Here is an 18841-nt window from a genome sequence, read left to right as displayed (position 1 = left end):
CTCTATTTTTTGTTGTTGTATGACAATAGTCAGACGTCCGAATCCAAAGATTTCATTTATTATCTCTTGATAAATAAACACAGCTTTTTATTTGATTCCTTGAAAATTTTAACGTACAACTTTCCTTTTGAGTTATGCTACCAAATCCTCATGCCAGATGCACATTTGATATTGTTTTTAAGTTTATTCGGAGTACTTGCTTCCTTTGAAACAAACTGTAGTTTATAGTAGCTATTCATGTATGGTTGTTGAATGGATGTCTCCTAGATGATATTTTCTTCTTCTGTTTCCAAAATTACAGCACCATATCTCAGTTGAAGGATATACAAACAAGGGAAATTGTTGCTTCAAAAGAGATATTAATAGGTTCTTTAATAAAAGGAGGTATTGTTGCTTTGAAATAGGTATTAATAGGTTCCAAAATTCATGCATCTCTTCTTTTTTACTGTCCTTTTCTCAAGTTTTAAACTAAAAAACGCTTCATGGATTTGACCACCAAAATCTTATCTTTTGTAGTTTAGTCTGGCCCAGCATTTGCTAACTACACACACACCTTTACACGTATGGAACATCATTCCACGGCACAAGGTGGCCCATATGGGAAATTCAGGCTGTATTTTCTGAGATAGAGAAGCGTGGGTGTAGCATCGAAGATCTGCTCATTGAGATGGATCAGCTCTATTCTGTTTTTTTCTTTCTTTTTTCTTCAAAACATTACATTTCTCTTAGTCTAAACCATTTTCTAACTTCTTCTTTTCTTTTGATTTCTGGACGGGCTCCACTATATCCGTGAATTTCCATCATGGGCCTCAACCCTCAAACTCAAAGCAACCATGTGGTAAGTTGTTCTGTTTTTTTTTTTTTTTTTTTTTTCAGATGGCTTTTTCATTTGTGTAACGCTCGTGCCCTTGTTGGAAAACAATTCTCTGCAAAGGGGTCATGAAATTCCCCTTGGATGGGAAGCAGATTTTACTTGTTTGTGATTCTTTTCCATATGTTGGCTTCTTTATACGCCCAGCCAAGACTCGGTGAGTTTGGTATCCCCGATTCAGTGGTTTGTACAAGATTTCATATAGGTATTTAGCAAATTTGAGTTGACTCGGCATGTTTTCAATTGTGCTTGGGTCAGGAAGCTATTAGATTCTTCATGAATTTCTTGTGGTTTTCTAACTAGGGATTGGGTGCAGGACTGGCTATTGGCTTGTCTTCCGGCATCACATATGGCCTACAAGAAGCTCGGGGAGCTCATGATTGGGTAACTTTCACATGCTTTTATTTGTCAGTTTTTTATCTTAAAGATTCGATTAGTTACATGTGTGGACCCATGCATGCATGTGGGAGGCATGATCTTCAGGTGGGGTCCATTTAGAAGTTAGGCAGGACCATCCATCAGCTGGGTCAGAGTACAAAAACCAATGAACAGGCCCAAGTCTTGTTAGCAGACCACCCTTTGTTTATTACACTGGTGTTGGCTTCTTACAGTGGCCCACAAATCACAGTAATTTCAAGTTACATGCAATGCCTAAAGGAGTGAATTTCCTGCAAAAAAAAAAAACAGTGTGGTGGTAGGGGCGTTGACAGGAGCGGCATTGGTGCTCACTTGCAAGGATGCCTCTCATGAGCAGGTTATTCAATGCGCCATCACTGGAGCAACGCTCTCAATAGCTGTGAATCTTTTCGCCTGGGTATTCTAGATCTTACTCATCTTTGTTTAGTCTCTCTCTCTCTCTCTATGGGTTTTGGGTCCTTGGAGAGAAAGGAAGTTCTTCCTTCATATGAGGCATGTGATGTTTGGAACTTTGAACAATCTATCTTTTAAGAACTTGCATTTGCTTCATTTTGACTAGGTTTTGACTAACTGGGCATCTGAGTTTCTTTGGGAGAGGAGATGATCTTCTAGCAAGATTCAGACAGCAGCATATTGTTTTACATAAGCATTGTATAGTACATATGAGAAAATACTGTTTGCTTAGATTGCAGATGGAATCTGATGCATGTTCTATCTTTTCTTTAAAATTCGTAGTATACTTGCATTATCACTTTCCTTGCTGGTGAAATGCACCTTTTTTGTTCTTAATGAATAGTTACCAATTCGTAATTTGTGCAAGCTTGCTGATTTCCTTGTTTGGAAGTTCTTTGCTCAACTAGATATGAGTTCTAAGCCAGTTCTTTGCATTTTCACTGACGGCCACAACAAAACTGGTGAATTATAGTTTTCCTAGTTGCATTATGTAATTTGTACAATTCAATAGAATGATCTAAACTGTTCGTTGAGTTTAGAACACATTTCAAGGGGTACCATGTAAAAATAAGACTGATTGGATGACACTAATCCAACTAGATTCAATTTTTTTTCAACTTATGAAGGCCTCTCTAAACCAGCCCTTTGCATTGCAGATATTGTCTATTTGTTTAAAATATCTTTTTAAACAGTAGTTTCTCTTATTCTCTTCTCCATTACCTTCTGCTCTTGATTTGCAGCCATGTCTTTTCGAATGGTAAGATTCTTCCAATCCTTAATTTGCTAGATATTTCCTTGTTGAGAAATTGTGATTCTTTTATATCTGACTTCTTTTAGTATTTGTATTAGTTAGTTACTTGAAAAAAAATTATAAAATTAATTGTTTCTGCAGTTGAAATATACTTCGTGTCTATATTTTTTGATGTCCTTTATTTTTTTAATGTTCTTGTTTGACTTTTCCTTGTATACTTGTGTTGTCCAAGAAGTAGATTTTGTATCATTTATGGTTTGCTCTAACCTGATCTGATTTTTTTTTTTTCCCACATGAAATTGAAAGTCCTTATGGATAGGGATCTTGCAGAATTAGGATTAAGCTCTAATCTCGATTTTGATGACCCAATCTGTTGGACCAAGCCCTACTATTCTCTTTCTCCCATGCATTCAGTGTTCGAGTTGTCGGTATCACTACAAGTTTCGCTGGCCGAAGATAAAGATATAATATTGTTATCGTCGATAACCGGAGATGCAGGGAAAAGGGGGGGAATATGGGGAAAATGGTGGAATTTTTCAGTGAAACTTCAGGACATGCCTAAATACACATATTTACATATTCAGGAATGAAAATTTTATAAAAAGAATACATTAAATTAGTAGCTTCCATTTAATAGGGGCCAAAAAATATGCGTTGTCGTAAGAAATCACTCAAATAGTAACCAAAATTAGTTTATATAATACAAATGCATGCTTACAACAATTAAGACATGCAAAAGTAAATGAATTGAAAAAAATACACATTTCTGGTCATGTTTCATCCCCACATAAAGTGACGAGGTATACAAATATACAATAATCGACAAAAAAAAGTGCATCCGCTCGTATTCAATGTAATACGCATAAACCATTTCAGGGGCTAAGATGTTAGATCAAATTAAAATTTCATATAAGTCACCATAATCATCATGGTATGCTACTCGGCTTACTCGAGCTTCAAGCTTCTAGCAGTAGGCCCGAGGTTCACCCATCCAGATCATGGTTTGTTGGGCCACACCATGGTGACCCAATCAACAAAATATCATTTTTGGAGCTTTCTATTTTTGGCCCAAAACTAGGAGTTGAGTAAAAATTTAAAGAAATTATCCCCATTCAACTGAACCAGGGCCTGCCTGGATGTTATTTTCTGATACAATGATTTCTTTCTAGCAAAAGTGTCACAATTGTACAAAATCGGTTATGTGCCATAGGTGGACCACACCATGATGATCAACTGGAATGAAAATCAAGTCGATCCACTCTTTTGGCTGGTACACATGTACACTAAGTATTCCATCGGCTGTCCATTGATTTTGAAGTTGTGGCCCACTCAAAAATCGGTTCATCCTGATTTTCAGACTAGGTGATCATCGTGGTGTGTCCCACCGTTTTCATGGATCTGATATACTATCAAAGACATGTTTACAGTAAAAACACGGCTGTAGAGGGGAACCAAAAACATGGATGGCCTGTATTTTGAAAGTCAAAACAACCTCATCATCAGATATAGCTGCTGTATGGTATATCATGATATAGCCATTCTTTTCTGACCAACTTATCGCATATGTAGAATACTCTATCCATATCAAAGGTGGGCCACACCATGATGATCACCCACAACATGCATGGGCGGCATGATATGGTGTACTGGTGTGTCCCACCCAATGAGTGGATCTGCCTAATTTTTATCACGTGATCATCATGCCAGATATGTACAAGAGGGGAGACGTTCATTGGATGGGCCCCAAAAAGTTTTAAATGGTCAATGTTCATTCAACACTGTTTCCTGTAATGTGGTCCACTTAAGATTGGGATATACCTCATTTTTGGTCTCATACCGTAAAATTATTTATGAAAATAGATGAGCGGCATGGATGAAACATATACATCATGGTGGGGCCCATAGAGCAATGGCTGGTGGCTAGGGAATAGCCAATCCGTTTCCGATCCGCGCGGACGCGGCTTAGATACTGACAGGTTGAGTAGCGGTCGGCTACTGAAGTGACGTCATCATGTTCTGTGGGCCCCACTACGATGCATGTGTTGTATCCACACCGTCCATCCATTTTGAGATATCATTTTAGGGCATGAGACAAAGGATGAGGTAGATAAAAATCTGTAGTGGACCCCACCACAAAAAACATTTGAAGAGTGATTCCCACAATTGAAACTATCTTGAGGCCCGCCATAATGTTATTTGAAATCCGACCCATTCAAAGTTAAAAATGACACGAAAGAAGGGAAAACACTAATATCAGCTTGATCTAAAACTTTCGTGGCATTTAGAAGTTTTTAATGGTGGGCGTCACTGTCCCACTTTCGTGGCATTTAGATATACCTTATTTTTGGTCTCATACCCAAAAATGGTCTAGAAAAATAGATGGACGGTGTTGATACAACACATACATCATGGTGGGGCCTACAGAACTTGGGGACGTCACCTCGGTAGCAAGTGTCCCTACGCCAGTAGCTAATCCGTGTTCGGGGGTTCTTTATTACACTGCGATGCTATGTGGGGCCCACTATAATGTTTCTAAAAAATTCAACCCGTTCATCCTTTTTTTTAGATCATTTTAGGACATCAGACAAAAAATCATGTGGATCCAAAACTTAGGGCAAGAGGAAATAGTGGAGATTCAGTCACCACCATTTAAACATAATTAACCACTCATTTGGGCCCACCTTGAATGTATGTGGTATATCCACGTTGTCCATCCGTTTTTCCATCTAATTTAAGGGGTTGAGCCCAAAATTGATTCATATGCAAAGATTAAGTAGATCATACCACTGTAAACAGTGGGGATAATGGTTTCCACCGTTGAAACCTTTATAAGCCCCACAGTGATGTTTATTTTTCATCCAACCTGTTCATAAGATCATACAGACATGGATGAAGGGAAAACACAAATATAAGATTGATCTAAAACTTCCGTGACCCTCCAAATATTTTTCAACGGTAGACATTCAATTCAACTGTTTCTTATGGTGTAGTCCATTTGAACATAGGATATGCCTCAATTTTTTTATTTTTTTAAAATAAAGGCCTAAAATTATCTGTTAACATGTATGGACGGAGTGGATAAAATAAATAAATCATGATGGGCCTTACATGCGGTGGCCGGGCTGCCTTTATACATGCGCAGATTGTTTTCTGCGTAATTCGTTGATATATGCTCACTACGAACTAGTTTGTACGTAACTGGTGCGAACTTTTTGGTGGGCCATCATACATGATGGGAGTCCAAAATTTGAACGGTCCACGTGATGCAGCACCTTATGAAACCTGTAAGGCCCAACTTTTACTTTGATCCAAAACTTTAGTGGGCCATGAAAGAAGAAAAATGTTTCATCTATGATTTGCATTTCTCTTTTTTATAGCCCACCAGAGTTTTAGATCAGTATGAAATTTGTCCCTACGAGGTTTCATGTGATTCCGCATGATATGGACCGTCTGGATTACACTCGCATGCCACGTGTACAAAGGTGCGCATGCCTCATCAGGCTGGTATTTCTTTAAGAAAAGAAAAGAAAAAAAATCCCGATATCTATTACGAGTTTTTCTTTATGAAAAAGAACCCCTAAAATTTCGTGGAAGAGAGATCTCCGCCGAAGAAATGGGATTTTGGAAAGAGGGTTGATGCAGAAAGGGGATTTTCATACCTAAAAATTCGAACGGAATGGCACCCGGCACTGTTGATCGATGCGTTCTTCTGAGCTCTGACTTCCGATCTGATCAACAAGTAGGCGATCTTCTCGATTCCGATATTTTTTCCGAAAGAATGGTTTTCTTATTTCCAATATTTTTTTCGATTTTTTGAAAGAGGGTTTTCTTACCTATTTATTGGTTTTATGGGTTGTTGGCCATAGTTTTCCCGTGATAGGGATCGTGGTTGGTAGCTACAGTGCGAAATCTCGATATTATCGGCGATAATCTAAGATTTTTGCCGATATCTCCAATATTTCACCAATATCTATGATATTTCGCCGATAATCTGAAGAGAAATGAAATAATGGGGATTCGGTGTCGCAAGACTAGCGACACCGATATTATCGGCGATATTTCGATAATATCGCCGACAAATCGAACACTGCATGCATTTATACCTTATTTGTTTGGACAACTCACGCGTCCTTTCACAGAAAAATTGTGCAAGATTATAAGGATTTTCCTTTTCTCAGGGGTTGTGGGTACATCTCACGTGAGAATCTATTATTTTTTGCCAGGACTTATTCGGTAAGCCAGACCAGATTTATTCCTTCGTCTTTGTAATCGATTTCTCACTAGCATGTTACTATTGTCATCATGTTATTTAATTTTAAGCTGCTTTACTCTCAGATTTTTGCATTGTTGATTTATTACTAATTTTATGCAAACTCAAAATGAAGGCTTCTTTTCAAAGGTTATTGTTCAAACTTGAAGGGAAGCGAGCCATGTGGGAATACCCATTTGCTGTTGCAGGCATCAAGGCTTCATTTATGCTTATTCAAAGGAGAGTTGCATCAAGTAAGAGAGAATCACGAGCTCCAACTAGCACAAGTGTAGACCTTAAAGGTGCATACCTTAAAGGCTAAAATAAATAGATACACCAATTATACTGGAAAATCGTCTATAGAGTTGGAAAAGTTTAACTGCAAAAACAAATTTACTTTGGGTATGTTGCTATCTTTTCCTAAATCTTTATCTTGTTCAAGATCCGACAAATATGGCATGTGATTTTGATCTTCTTTTACAAGATAGATGCTCCTCTCAGAAGGAAGAAATAAGAAAACTACAACATCAAGTAGCACTTACAAACCAGAAATTGCAGTTTCCTTTATTATGCTCTGTAGCTTTTTTCTAGATTGTACAAGTCCTTCATGACTTTAAAATTAGCTATGTTAAGTATCAAAAGATTTTTATTTTTTATTTTTTTTATTTTTTATTTTTTAAGATGTATGTTTGCACAAATCCTTGGATTGCCTCTTCACATGATTCGGCTAGACAATGCTTTATTTTGTTTGTTTTTTGTATTATAGGCTCAACAATTGGGTTTGGTTTTCGCAATAAACATGCCAAACTATCTTAACCTTAAAATCTCTCTAGATTGAGCTGATTACGTCTCCCTTACCATTCGTAGCCCCGCTTGGTCTAGAACGAGCTCCCCTTGGGTTAGGAGTGGATCGAGAATATCCAAAAACCAAGTGAGTCAACTAACAACAGTCCCCCATATGTATGTTCAATTGTCACAATTTTTTTCACACTGTTTTGGTAGTTGATTGTTGTTCTTTCAATCTATTCACATGTTTTTGTTCTTAGTTTTTACTTGTTGCTTGTTAGTTAGGTACATAAAAGGTCATTTCATTGTGGGGCTCTTCATCTACTTGACAGACTTTCATTGAATTGTCTTTTTATTTTGAAGTCTTCCATTGCAGAATTTAGCTTTTACTGTCAGGTTTGTTAAGTCAGATAAAGAGAAATTTATGACTGTGGACCCCATCTTTTATCCAGTGGGTTTTATGAAGCAAAACAAACTTAACTTGCGAACTTAGACCTGCTGGTATGGACATCGAAATTGAGGACGAAAATTCCCCTTCTTTTTAAGTAAGCCGGTTTATGAAGATTTGGCTGCCCTCTATGGCTACGGATTGTAACCATAGCCATAGCTACCGTAGCCGATCTGGCAACCAACCGTGATTTTATGTCTTGTCCCACGGTCAGGGTTCGCTGCCAGATCGGTACACTACCTATAGCTACGGTTACAATCCGTAACCATACGTCTACGGTCTTTACTCGATATTAGTTATCGATACTATCTATCATTGCTTGATATTATCGATGACTTATGCTTGATACTATCAAACCATTCTCGATAATATTGAAAATTCATCCATTTTTCGAGTTTTGTTGTTGGATAAATAGGCATTCATCTTCGATAATATTGACCATAGGTCGATATTATCGATAATCTATTTACGGTTATAATCTGTAGTCATAGGTCTACGGTCATTTTCTCATCTCCTTTTCCCACAAGCACTATTACTTTATCAACTTACTTCTTCACACCTAGTGTAAAAACAAATAAATAAAATAAAACAAAACAAAACAAAAAAAGATAAAAAGAAAGAAACAAAGAAACAAAGCATTAGGACACCATAGAGAATGTAACCTTTTGACGCAGGGGAGGACGTGAGGTCGAGCACCGTCTTCCTCAAGAGGATAACTATTCCGAATCCACGAAACTTCTCTGGACTCCTCACAGAGACTTCTCAAATCCACGAGAAAAGAAAGCAGAAAATAGAAATAAATTCTAATAAATTCAAAATTGATTAATGAATGAATAAAAATGAGTTCACAACCCTTTAAATAGGGGTACCAAGCAATGGGAAAGAAATCAGAATCAAACTACAACTAAAACTCCTAGAATTCGTGACTTACTATAAATAGTAAACTTACTATTTATAGATGGTTGTGATGTCTACTAGTGTGCAAGGTTTTCGGCCAAAAATAATAAATGTCCTATTTGGCTTCACTAAACCGTTCTCCTAATTATTCTAAGCTCTTTTCACGTTGGGCGCAACTCCTAAAGCCCAACGGATGAAGAGTTATAATCAAACTAAAACTTACTATTTATAGTAAAAATGAAATTAAAACAGGGAAACGACTGTCAATCCAGGGGTTTTTCACAATTCCAGGTTGTGCAACCTAACATAGCAGGGTTGGTTGGCTAAAGTAGCTCGTTCTACCCCAAAATCATATATTTTACGTCAGATAACTCATTCCGGATTGCAAGATATGCCCGATTTAAGGTTCGATGGTCCGGATCACTTCTGTCGTCGACCTGGCCTTTTCTGATCCATCTTGGCCATGAAACTATGCACGACCCGCTCTACATCACCTTTAATATGAAAAGTTCCAAATTGATGCCATAGAGATTTCCAATTTGGAGTTTAAAGCTCTAGTTGCCTATGTAACTATAAGAACGCCAAAAAATTACCTTTACAACAACTTTTTTGCCATCATGCATGTGAGAAACATGAATCTTTGCGAGGGAAGCACTTGCTAGTGGAACAAGATCAAACTCAACAAATTTCTATTTCATAAAAAGATTGCTTCATTCATGTAACGTCTCGAAAAAATCCATACAAAGACCCGAGTACCACCACAGGCAGAAATCACTCAGGACAAAATCCTTTAGAAATTAGACGAGAATTAACTAAGTACTAAAATAGATTACCTGTGAAATTGGCACTTATCACTTTAAATACGATCTGCAAGACTCAAAACTTGTAGAGTCATTTACTCTATATTATCCTGAAATCTAAGATCAATCTCGAAACCTAGTTGCTCTCGGGAGCATCATGAAACTCCGTATCAGACCTGGACCGCGAGTCTAAAGTTTGACTACCGCGAAACTATATACTAATGACCGCCTTATTGGGCTTGACTACCATCTCGGAAATCAAGTCCAGATAGTACCCCGAAGCGCACAACTTGAGCCTGGAGCGAAGTGTTTGAGAAACGTGAATACCTTTAGAAAGTGAACTAAAACTTAAGTGAATTGAGTCGTTTGCTTACAGGCCAAATTTAAGGATTCTAACCCTAATACACCCTCGGATCAGGGACATTTCCCAACACATGTCAGTATAATTGTGACCCTGAGTGTCGATGACCGTTGAACTGAAACTGACCCTCCGCGGTCGATCTGTAATTCCAATCGGACCGAAAACTTAACTTAACCTAAATCCAATGGCAGGGGACTTTTTTCAGACCATATGCAGAAAAGGGGCCTACAGATGTGGTCCGTTGGATCAAAACAGCCAACTTTTGGCTATAACTTAAGTATACCATGGCCCTAGGGCCAATCTCATCAGTTATGGGCCTATATAAGGGTCTTAAACCCTCTCTCTCCCATTCCATACGAATTTACAAAACCCTAGGAGAGAGAAGAGAGCAAAGAGAGAAAGAAAGAGAGAAAGTGAGAGAGAAAATGGGAGAGTTCCTGGGATTCAATCCCATCACTCCACGTGTCGAATCAGCCTGTCTGTATCGCTATCCCAGCTATTCCGACTCCGTTCTGGGGTAAAAAATCCTATCCCTAATCCGTTTTAGATACTCGAATAGAGTAAATGGTGAAATAGCTAACCTATTTCATGCTATAGGTTGCCGTCGTGCTGTAGACAAAGACTTAGGGTTTAAACTGAGTTTGTTACGAGTCTACCGGCGAAAGGTGCGGACTATAAATGTTTAGGTTATGGTTTTTAAGGCTTTCAATGTCAGTAATGATTTATGACTGACTTGATTGCTGTCACATGTGCGTAGATACGACGTTTTCTATATACTATATATATGTGTGTATACTATGTTGATTTTAATGCATTCCACGTGTTTGTTTAAATGATTGAATGAGTATAGAATTATGATTTATGCTTGCCATGTTCATTGATTGAGAATACTTGATTGTTGTACGTATGGTGAACCCTTAGTAAAGGGATTTGCTATAATACATGTTATAACTACTTTATTACATGTATATGATATGTGTAGCCTAAGTGTTTAATAAAATGCCTGAATGTGAAAATGCTTGTTTAAACGCATGTAATGAGGGTGTTGAGATAGGATTCTCAATTCCCTTAACTATGGTTATAGTATCCTTTATATAACTTATCTTACTACTATGTGAGTTAAGGATGAAATGCCTATGTACGGTAACATGTGTAGTATGTGTTGTGTCGAATTGCTTAAGTAAGATTTATATTTGATTTTAGTTGTCACATGCTATCTTCGGTTACTACATGCGTATACAATTGCTCAGAATGTGTTTGGGGCTACGACGTAGTCCAGGCGATCGGTAATGATTTCCGAGTTAGTGGCCGAGGTCGTTTCGCCACACCAGATAGGTTCAAGGAATCCGAGTTGTATGTTGTTAGTCGACAGTGTTAGGCCACGTGGAGTGTTTACATGCTCCATGTTGATCAACTCGACGTATGCTCGTACCAGTCGAGCTTGTCAAGCAACCCGATTGGCCTAATGTATGTTCACCATGTATGGACGCTACTGTTTGAATCTAAGGTACTAACTTACCAGTGTAAAGCCCGTTTAACCTTGGTATCTCGATCCGCTAAGACTCATGAGCCAAACATGGTGGTATGGGATACCGTGGTGGTGCTGTCGGCCTATGTTGGGGTGACGAGCCTCCCCGTAGTGTCCAGTGAGCAACCCAGACTCGTGAGCCCAATACGGTGGTATGAGACACTGTATTCAAGCTGTCGGCCTACGAATAGGTGACGAGCCATTCATAGTGACCTCGAGTATACACTAGGTCTACGTCAAGGTGACGAGCCTTTCTGTAGTAAGCTAGAGTACAAACCAGGCCCGCACTAAGGTGACGAGCCTCTCCGTAGCGACCTAAAAACTGCCTATCGTATGTGACTTTTAGGATTGACAACCCTAGATGGATTAATGTTTGGGTATATGATATAAAGGGAGGTGCCTTAGCTTCCTAATCCTGCTGTATGAATATGCATAATTAAGAACTTGGCAAACATGACCATACATCACATTACACGGTGCTTTGGTGAGGAAGTGCACAAAGGAAGGGGTGCATGCCACGATTATAAGATGATGTCGCAAAGGGAGTGTAGGCAAGGGCATGCATCATTATCACATACCATCCTTGCATTAATAAGAGTACTTAGGACCTGATTGTTGTATTGTTTTATCATTACTGCTTGATTGAATTGATAACATGTTAACATTTGCTTCATAGCTCCACTGAGTTGATCACTCACTCCCACGTTCTGGGACAGTGTTTTAAACACCAACCAGACCTTGTTGTAGATGCAGATGATGGCGATGCTTTCGAGGCAGAGCCAGACTTTTACGATGACGAGGAGTTCTCCTACATGTAACTATCAGGCGGGTCTAAGTAGACCGTGATCTAATCGACGGGGTTATAGGGATGCTGATTAGACCTCCTTTACACTTGTTATTTTTGCACTTTTGAAACACCCATGTATATTCATTTGGTTCATTTTTGGAGTATACATGTATATACTTAACCTGGTAACATGTTCACACTCTGGAGACCTACATCAGTTTATATACTTTATATATCTATCACAGTCTTCTGCTTGTGAAATTTAACTGTCTCTGGAGTATGATATGCTATTTTGGTATAATCCCACTCATGTTTAAAGCACTAATATGGACAACATTTAATCATCATTATCTATGCTACATAAGTGATGTGTTGGAACTCGGTAGTTAAGCTCCTGCTCGACCTCCGAATTTCAGGGCGTTACAAGTTGGTATTAGAGCATGATTTGGATTAAACTGGACCTAGGTTATGGTTACATGATGGACACTGACGTACTTTGACTTAGGAGGGTGCGATAAAACGTAAAAACAATCTTAGGATTCCAAGTTTCACCCGTTGACAAAATTGACCAAAACTGACCATTGGATTTCACCCCGTACGTGTATAAGATCATGTATAGGTGATCCCGATCCCTTTCTAAACCATCAATCGACGAGTTTGGGTGATAATCCAGTGAATCCCACGCACAAAACACGCTAGAAGCGTGAATACATGCGAGTTGAAGTCCGAAAGTGCCTCAAATGGAAGTGAGGGCCACACCGTGATTTATAGAGGGACCCAAGGTGGGTCCCACATGTTTTTAGCTCCCCCAGGAGGGGTGGACACCGCCCCCAAGCGGGGCGACCACTGACAGGACAGAGCCTGGGCGGTGGCACCGCCCGGCTCTACAGTGCCTAGGCAGTGGCACCGCCTGGTTAGGTGGGCCATGCCACACATGTGGGGCCCGTATTTTTCTCCCCTCACCTCCCTTTTTGCCATTTCACTCAATCCCTAGCCCTCTAAACCCTCCAAAACCCCTATTTCCCTCTCAAACCCCCTTTCATATATTCAAGACACCACTTTCTTCTACTTTTCACATCGATCTTCCATCTTCTTTTCCATTTTACACCACCCCTATCATTTCTCTCAAAAACCCATCCATTACCACCTTCCATCTCTCTTGTTTCTTCCCCTTTGAGTACACAAACCCATTTTTGTGTCTCAAAATCTCAACAACCTACATACCCATCTCATTTCTCAAGTTTCCTACACTTCAAATGGCTTTCTTTAATGTTATCACCGCCATCTTCTCGATCTCTACACTTCTTTCCCTTATGGGGAAGAAGAGAGCAGCCCCGGATGAGGTCAGGCCGAGCCAACCACGCCGTACCACGAGGAGGGCGGACGCCGAAGCAACCGCGAGTGTCATGCGTGAACGAAGGTCCAAGCGGGACCTCGATCCTCAAATTCTGTTGAGGCAGCGCGATTGCCGAACATTGACTTGGGTAAGTTCCGCAACAGGAAGGTCGTATTTGAGGCACATGTCGATGAGAGGATGTTTAGAACGTATCCAGTCATCGACTTCCTCCTGGATAATGGGTGGGGTCCCATATTTGAAGGGAACACTCATGCGAGTGAAGGCACTGTGCGCACCTTCTATGCCCTCATTCAAAATCCCCTGTGGAAGCCCCTCCAGTTTACTATCCCTTGGGGAAGGCAGGAGATTGTAGTTGGTGTGGACAAGATTGCCCGTATTATGGGAGTCGAAAGAGGTGTGGTACATGCCAGTGAGAAGAACCTCACTACTGAGCGAACGAAGAGACTCCGCACGCACTTCCTATGTGGCCGACTCAAGTATTGGAGGTGAGGAAACAGTCTCGCTACGTCCAAGATGACAAACGACTTTCGCCTGCTCCACCACATATGCACGTATAACGTGTATCCTAGGTGGAGTAACCGCACCGAATGCACAAGATTCATGGTGGATTTTCTGTTTAGAATTGGGCAAGGAGAGAAAGTATACCTGCCTACTCTTGTCATATCCCAGATAATCCGCACTGCGCGGTCTGAGAGAGAAAGCTCCTCGTTACCTTTTGGTCGATTGATATGCAAAATTGCTCGCCACTACTGCTTCCACCTTCACATGGAAAACATCGCCCCGATCCACATTATCAGCGAAAACACGCTTGACAACATGGGCATTGGCTAAAGGCAACGCCGAGCCCGCCTTGAAGAGCAGAGTGATGATACGGAAGAAGAAAGTGATGATGTCGAAGGAAGCGAAGCTGAAGAAGAGAGCGGGGACGAAGAAGGAAGAAGTGGTGAGGATGGCAGCGATGATGAGAGCAATGGCTCAAGGGGAGATTAGGAAGAAGAAGAAGAGGAGGCCCAAGAGCCTGAGGAGAGACCTCCTGCCGCACATGAGCCCTGCCATGATCAGACTGCTATTGAAGCCCGCTTGACACAGCTTGAGGTAGGCCAGGTCACCCTAAGACATGAGATTCAAGAGACCCGGGCCGACGCAAGGCAAAAGCTTGAAGAGAACGAGGCTTTCATGAAATAGAAATTTAAGAAGGTGTCTCGTACCTTGAGGGCCATCCTGTGTTGTCTGCAGGACAAGGGCGCCCCTCCTCCATCACCGGATTCTGACGACTAGTCACATGTGTAGTCGTCTTGTAGTCTGCTTTGCAGTTAGACTTCTTTTGTACTAGCCTTAGTAGGCTTGTTGGGTTGTTAGTATGATTAGTGGTTAAACTTGTTTAAGTTAGCTCCCTTGCATCCTCTGTTATGACTCATGTGAATATATATCTCATGTATTGTGACAATTTTGGTAAAGGAAATGCATGAAGCTTCTTTGGATTTGAAATGCGAATGATGTATGTATGAGTGTATGATCTTATGCTGAATCTGACAAGGGTTACACCCTATTTTATATATAAGGGATGCCACTTAAGGCCACACGGAGTACGACACGTCTCACACTTGGTGACTCGATTGATGGGGCTCCTCCCTTAAGCGATAGCCACATGGACCCCAGTTCAGGCCTGACTCACGAGACCATGCCAGATTCTCAGCCGGCCACTGGCCCCACTAATGGGCCGACACCTGCTGCCTCACCTGTGGTACTACCGGTTCCAGAGCAGAACCGTGCGTCCTCTTCGACACCTGACAAACCACAGTCTGCTCCTCCTCCTAATAGGCTGGAGCAGATGATACTATTGATGCAGCAGCAGCGGCAGCTCTTGGCCACCATCGCAGGGGCTTTTGCCTAGAATATTCACACGGCCCCACCTGCACCACCTATGCACCCTGCTGGGAACGCGGGTGCCAGCGGCTCATTTGATGGATTCTATCGCTTGTGGACGCCTACGTTCACGGGTACTCACAGACCCGAGGAGGCCGAATATTGGCTTGACCACATCTCTAAGATGCTAAGGCCGCTGCACTGCACTGAGGCAGAGCAGGTGGAGTTGGTCACCTTTATGTTCGAGAAGGAGGCCAGCTTATGGTGGGATAGTGTCCTGCAGACTATTGCTGTCAACTACATTTGGACGTGGGAGGCCTTCGAGACCCGTTTCCATGAGAAGTACTATCCCCTCACGTATCGACATGAGAAGGAGAGTGAGTTTCTTTGCCTCCGTCAGGGAGGGATAACGGTGGCAGAGTACGAGAACAGATTCACGGAGCTGGCTAGGTATGCTCCGTTGATATTAGCTGATCAGCCGATGCGGATGCGGCAGTTTTCTGAGGGTCTGCGACCCGAGATACGCTCGAAGATGTGTTGCGCTAGCATACCTACCTATGCTGAGCTAGTGGGCATGTCTCTGCGAGCCGAGCAGGATAAGGATAGATTGTCCCACACGAGCATACCTATGGTTCCTAGGCCATGACCAGATTTACCGAGCAGGCCATTCCTCGGTAAGAGGCCCCGTGCAGACTCGCCTTCTAGACTTGCAGCTCCACCAGCCTCAATGAGGCGAGCGGACGTGTGGTGCACTTACTGTAAGAGAGCTGGCCACGTTGATACGTACTGTTTCACTAAGATGAGGGACAACGGATTCTCGCCGCCTCAGAGGATCAACCGCCAGCTTCCTCAGACGATGCAGCTCCACCTCTACGGTCAGCACCAGCACATCCATCCTTTCAGCCGCCTGCGCCTCGACTTAGGCTGCCTCAGCGACCTATGGTACAGCAGCTGAACCGTTCTCAGCAGGCCCGAGTACATGCGCTTACAGCTGGAGCGTCTGATTCAGCAGCTACGGTACCTATAGCTTTCGAGGTCACTACCCACATCTAAGGTACCCCCGTATTTCTGTTGGTGGACACCGACTCCACTATTTTGGTGATTTCATGTTCTGCAGTCAAGCGCTTAGGGCTAAATACGACCGCGATGGTTGGGGTGAGAGTTATCGCAGCCCCAGGAACTTTTATAGATGCCACCAAGATGTGTGAGGGTTGCTTGATAGATTTAGGGAGCAGGACGATATGCATTGACCTGATTGTCACCCTGATATACCATTTCGACGTCATCCTTGGTATGGATTGGCTAACTGAAATGAGGGCCGAGATCGACTGCGAGACCCGACTAGTGACAGCTCACGAGCCTGAGGGCACGACCTTTACGTTTCTCGTGTAGGTTAGTTACCCTTTTTGAGTTCTTTGTTACACTTCCTTACTGAAGAATGATGGTCCAACGCTTGGGAACACGCCAGTAGTTCGGGATTTTGAGGACGTGTTCAGTAAGATTCCTGGATTGCCTCCTCAGCGCGAGATCGCTTTTACCATTGATCTAGTGCCTGGTGTGACACCCATTTCACTACCCAGGTATCGCATGCCTCCATGTGAGATGGAGGAACTGAGAAAACAGATCGATAATCTGTTAGATGCAGGCTTTATACGACCAAGTGTATCTCCTTGGAGAGCGCCTGTACTATTCGTGAAGAAGAAGGATGGATCACTGCGATTGTGTATTGATTATCGCAGGTTGAACCAGGTAATGGTGAAGAACAAGTATCCTTTGCCCATGATAGATGACTTGTTCGATCAGTTGAAAGGGGCACAGTATTTCACGAATATTGACTTACAGTCAGGGTATCACCAGTTGCACGTCAGGGACGAGGACGTGCAGAAGACAGCTTTCAGGACCAGTTTTGGACACTACGAATTCCTTGTGATGTTGTTTCGACTCAGAAACGCACCGGCCGTGTTTATGGACTTGATGAATAGGGTGTTTCGGCCTTATCTATTCCGATTCATCATCGTGTTTAAATATGACATCCTGATATACTCCAAGAGTCGGGAAGATCACGAGGAACACCTACAAGCAGTCTTTCACACTCTTAGGAAGAACCAGTTGTTTGCATAGTGCAAGAAGTGCAACTTCTTAAAAGAAGTCAAGTTCCTAGGACATGTGGTGTCCAAGGAAGGGATAGCTGTGGATCTTGCTAAGGTAGCTGTAGTGCAGGACTGGGAGCATCCTGGTTCGGTTACTGAGGTGAGGAGTTTTCTTAGCCTGGAAGGTTACTATCGACGAGATTTTTTCAAGATAGCCAAACCGTTGTCTCAGCTGACTCGGAAAGATCTCAAGTTCGCCTGAAATGAGAAAGCAGAAGCAGCTTTTCAGGAGCTGAAGGACAAGTTGACGTCCGCCCCTGTGCTAGTATTGTCAGAGTTAAGGGGTCAAGTATACGATATACACCGACGCGTCTCGTGTTGGTTTGAGTTGTGTTTTGATGCAGAAGGATAGGGTCATCGCCTATGCATCGTGGCAGTTGAGGAAACACGAGGAAAATTACCCTACACATGATTTAGAGCTAGCAGCCGTCATCTTTGCATTAAAGCTCTGGAGACATTACCTCTATGGAGAGGAGTTCGAGGTCTTTTGAGACCACAAGAGCCTCAAATACATATTCACCCAGAGAGACCTGAATATGAGGCAGCGGGGATGTATGTAAACCTTGAAGGACTTCAAGTTCGAGGTCTCTTACCACCTTGGCAAGGCCAACCTTGTGGCAGATGCGTTGAGCCGCAAGAAGGCGTTAGCATTTGCAGCTCCGCTGATGACAGCGGAGTGGGACATGATAGAGTTTGTGCGGGACTTTGAGCAGAAACTTACGGTAAAGGAGCTGTTTGAGAGCGTCGCACGTATTCGGGTGCAGCCACTTGTTGATGACATGCTTATCGCGACTCAGAGAGACGATGAGCTATTGGCAAAGATGAGAGAGCAGATTGGTGATAGTGAAGACTCAGAATGGAGAGTTGGTATGGATGGAGGTCTACGTTTTCGTGGCCGCCTATGCGTCCCAAACCTTCTAGACTTAAGAAGGGAAGTTCTCGAGACTGCTCATAATTCGAAGTTGGTAATGCATTCTGGCAGTACGAAGATGTACCGAGACATGAAGCGCTCGTACTGGTGGGACAACATGAAGGCCCACATAGCAGAATATGTGTCCCGTTGTCTCACATGCCAACAGGTCAAGGCAGAGCATCGCCAAACTCCTGGACTGCTTCAACC

General features: G+C 42.0%; 1 long non-coding RNA gene across 1 annotated transcript; it reads left to right on the top strand.

Moving 5' to 3' along the window:
• The first annotated feature begins 941 nt into the window (after positions 1 to 941).
• Positions 942 to 1255, top strand: LOC131236291 (uncharacterized). Its single transcript, XR_009166660.1, has 2 exons — positions 942 to 1076; positions 1188 to 1255. It is a non-coding gene; the product is annotated as an uncharacterized LOC131236291 (long non-coding RNA).
• Positions 1256 to 18841: the final 17586 nt, after the last annotated feature.

This window comes from Magnolia sinica, unplaced genomic scaffold (genome assembly GCF_029962835.1).
Source record: "Magnolia sinica isolate HGM2019 unplaced genomic scaffold, MsV1 ctg351, whole genome shotgun sequence".
Classification (NCBI taxonomy): domain Eukaryota; kingdom Viridiplantae; phylum Streptophyta; class Magnoliopsida; order Magnoliales; family Magnoliaceae; genus Magnolia; species Magnolia sinica.
This window is presented reverse-complemented; position numbering and strand designations above follow the sequence as displayed.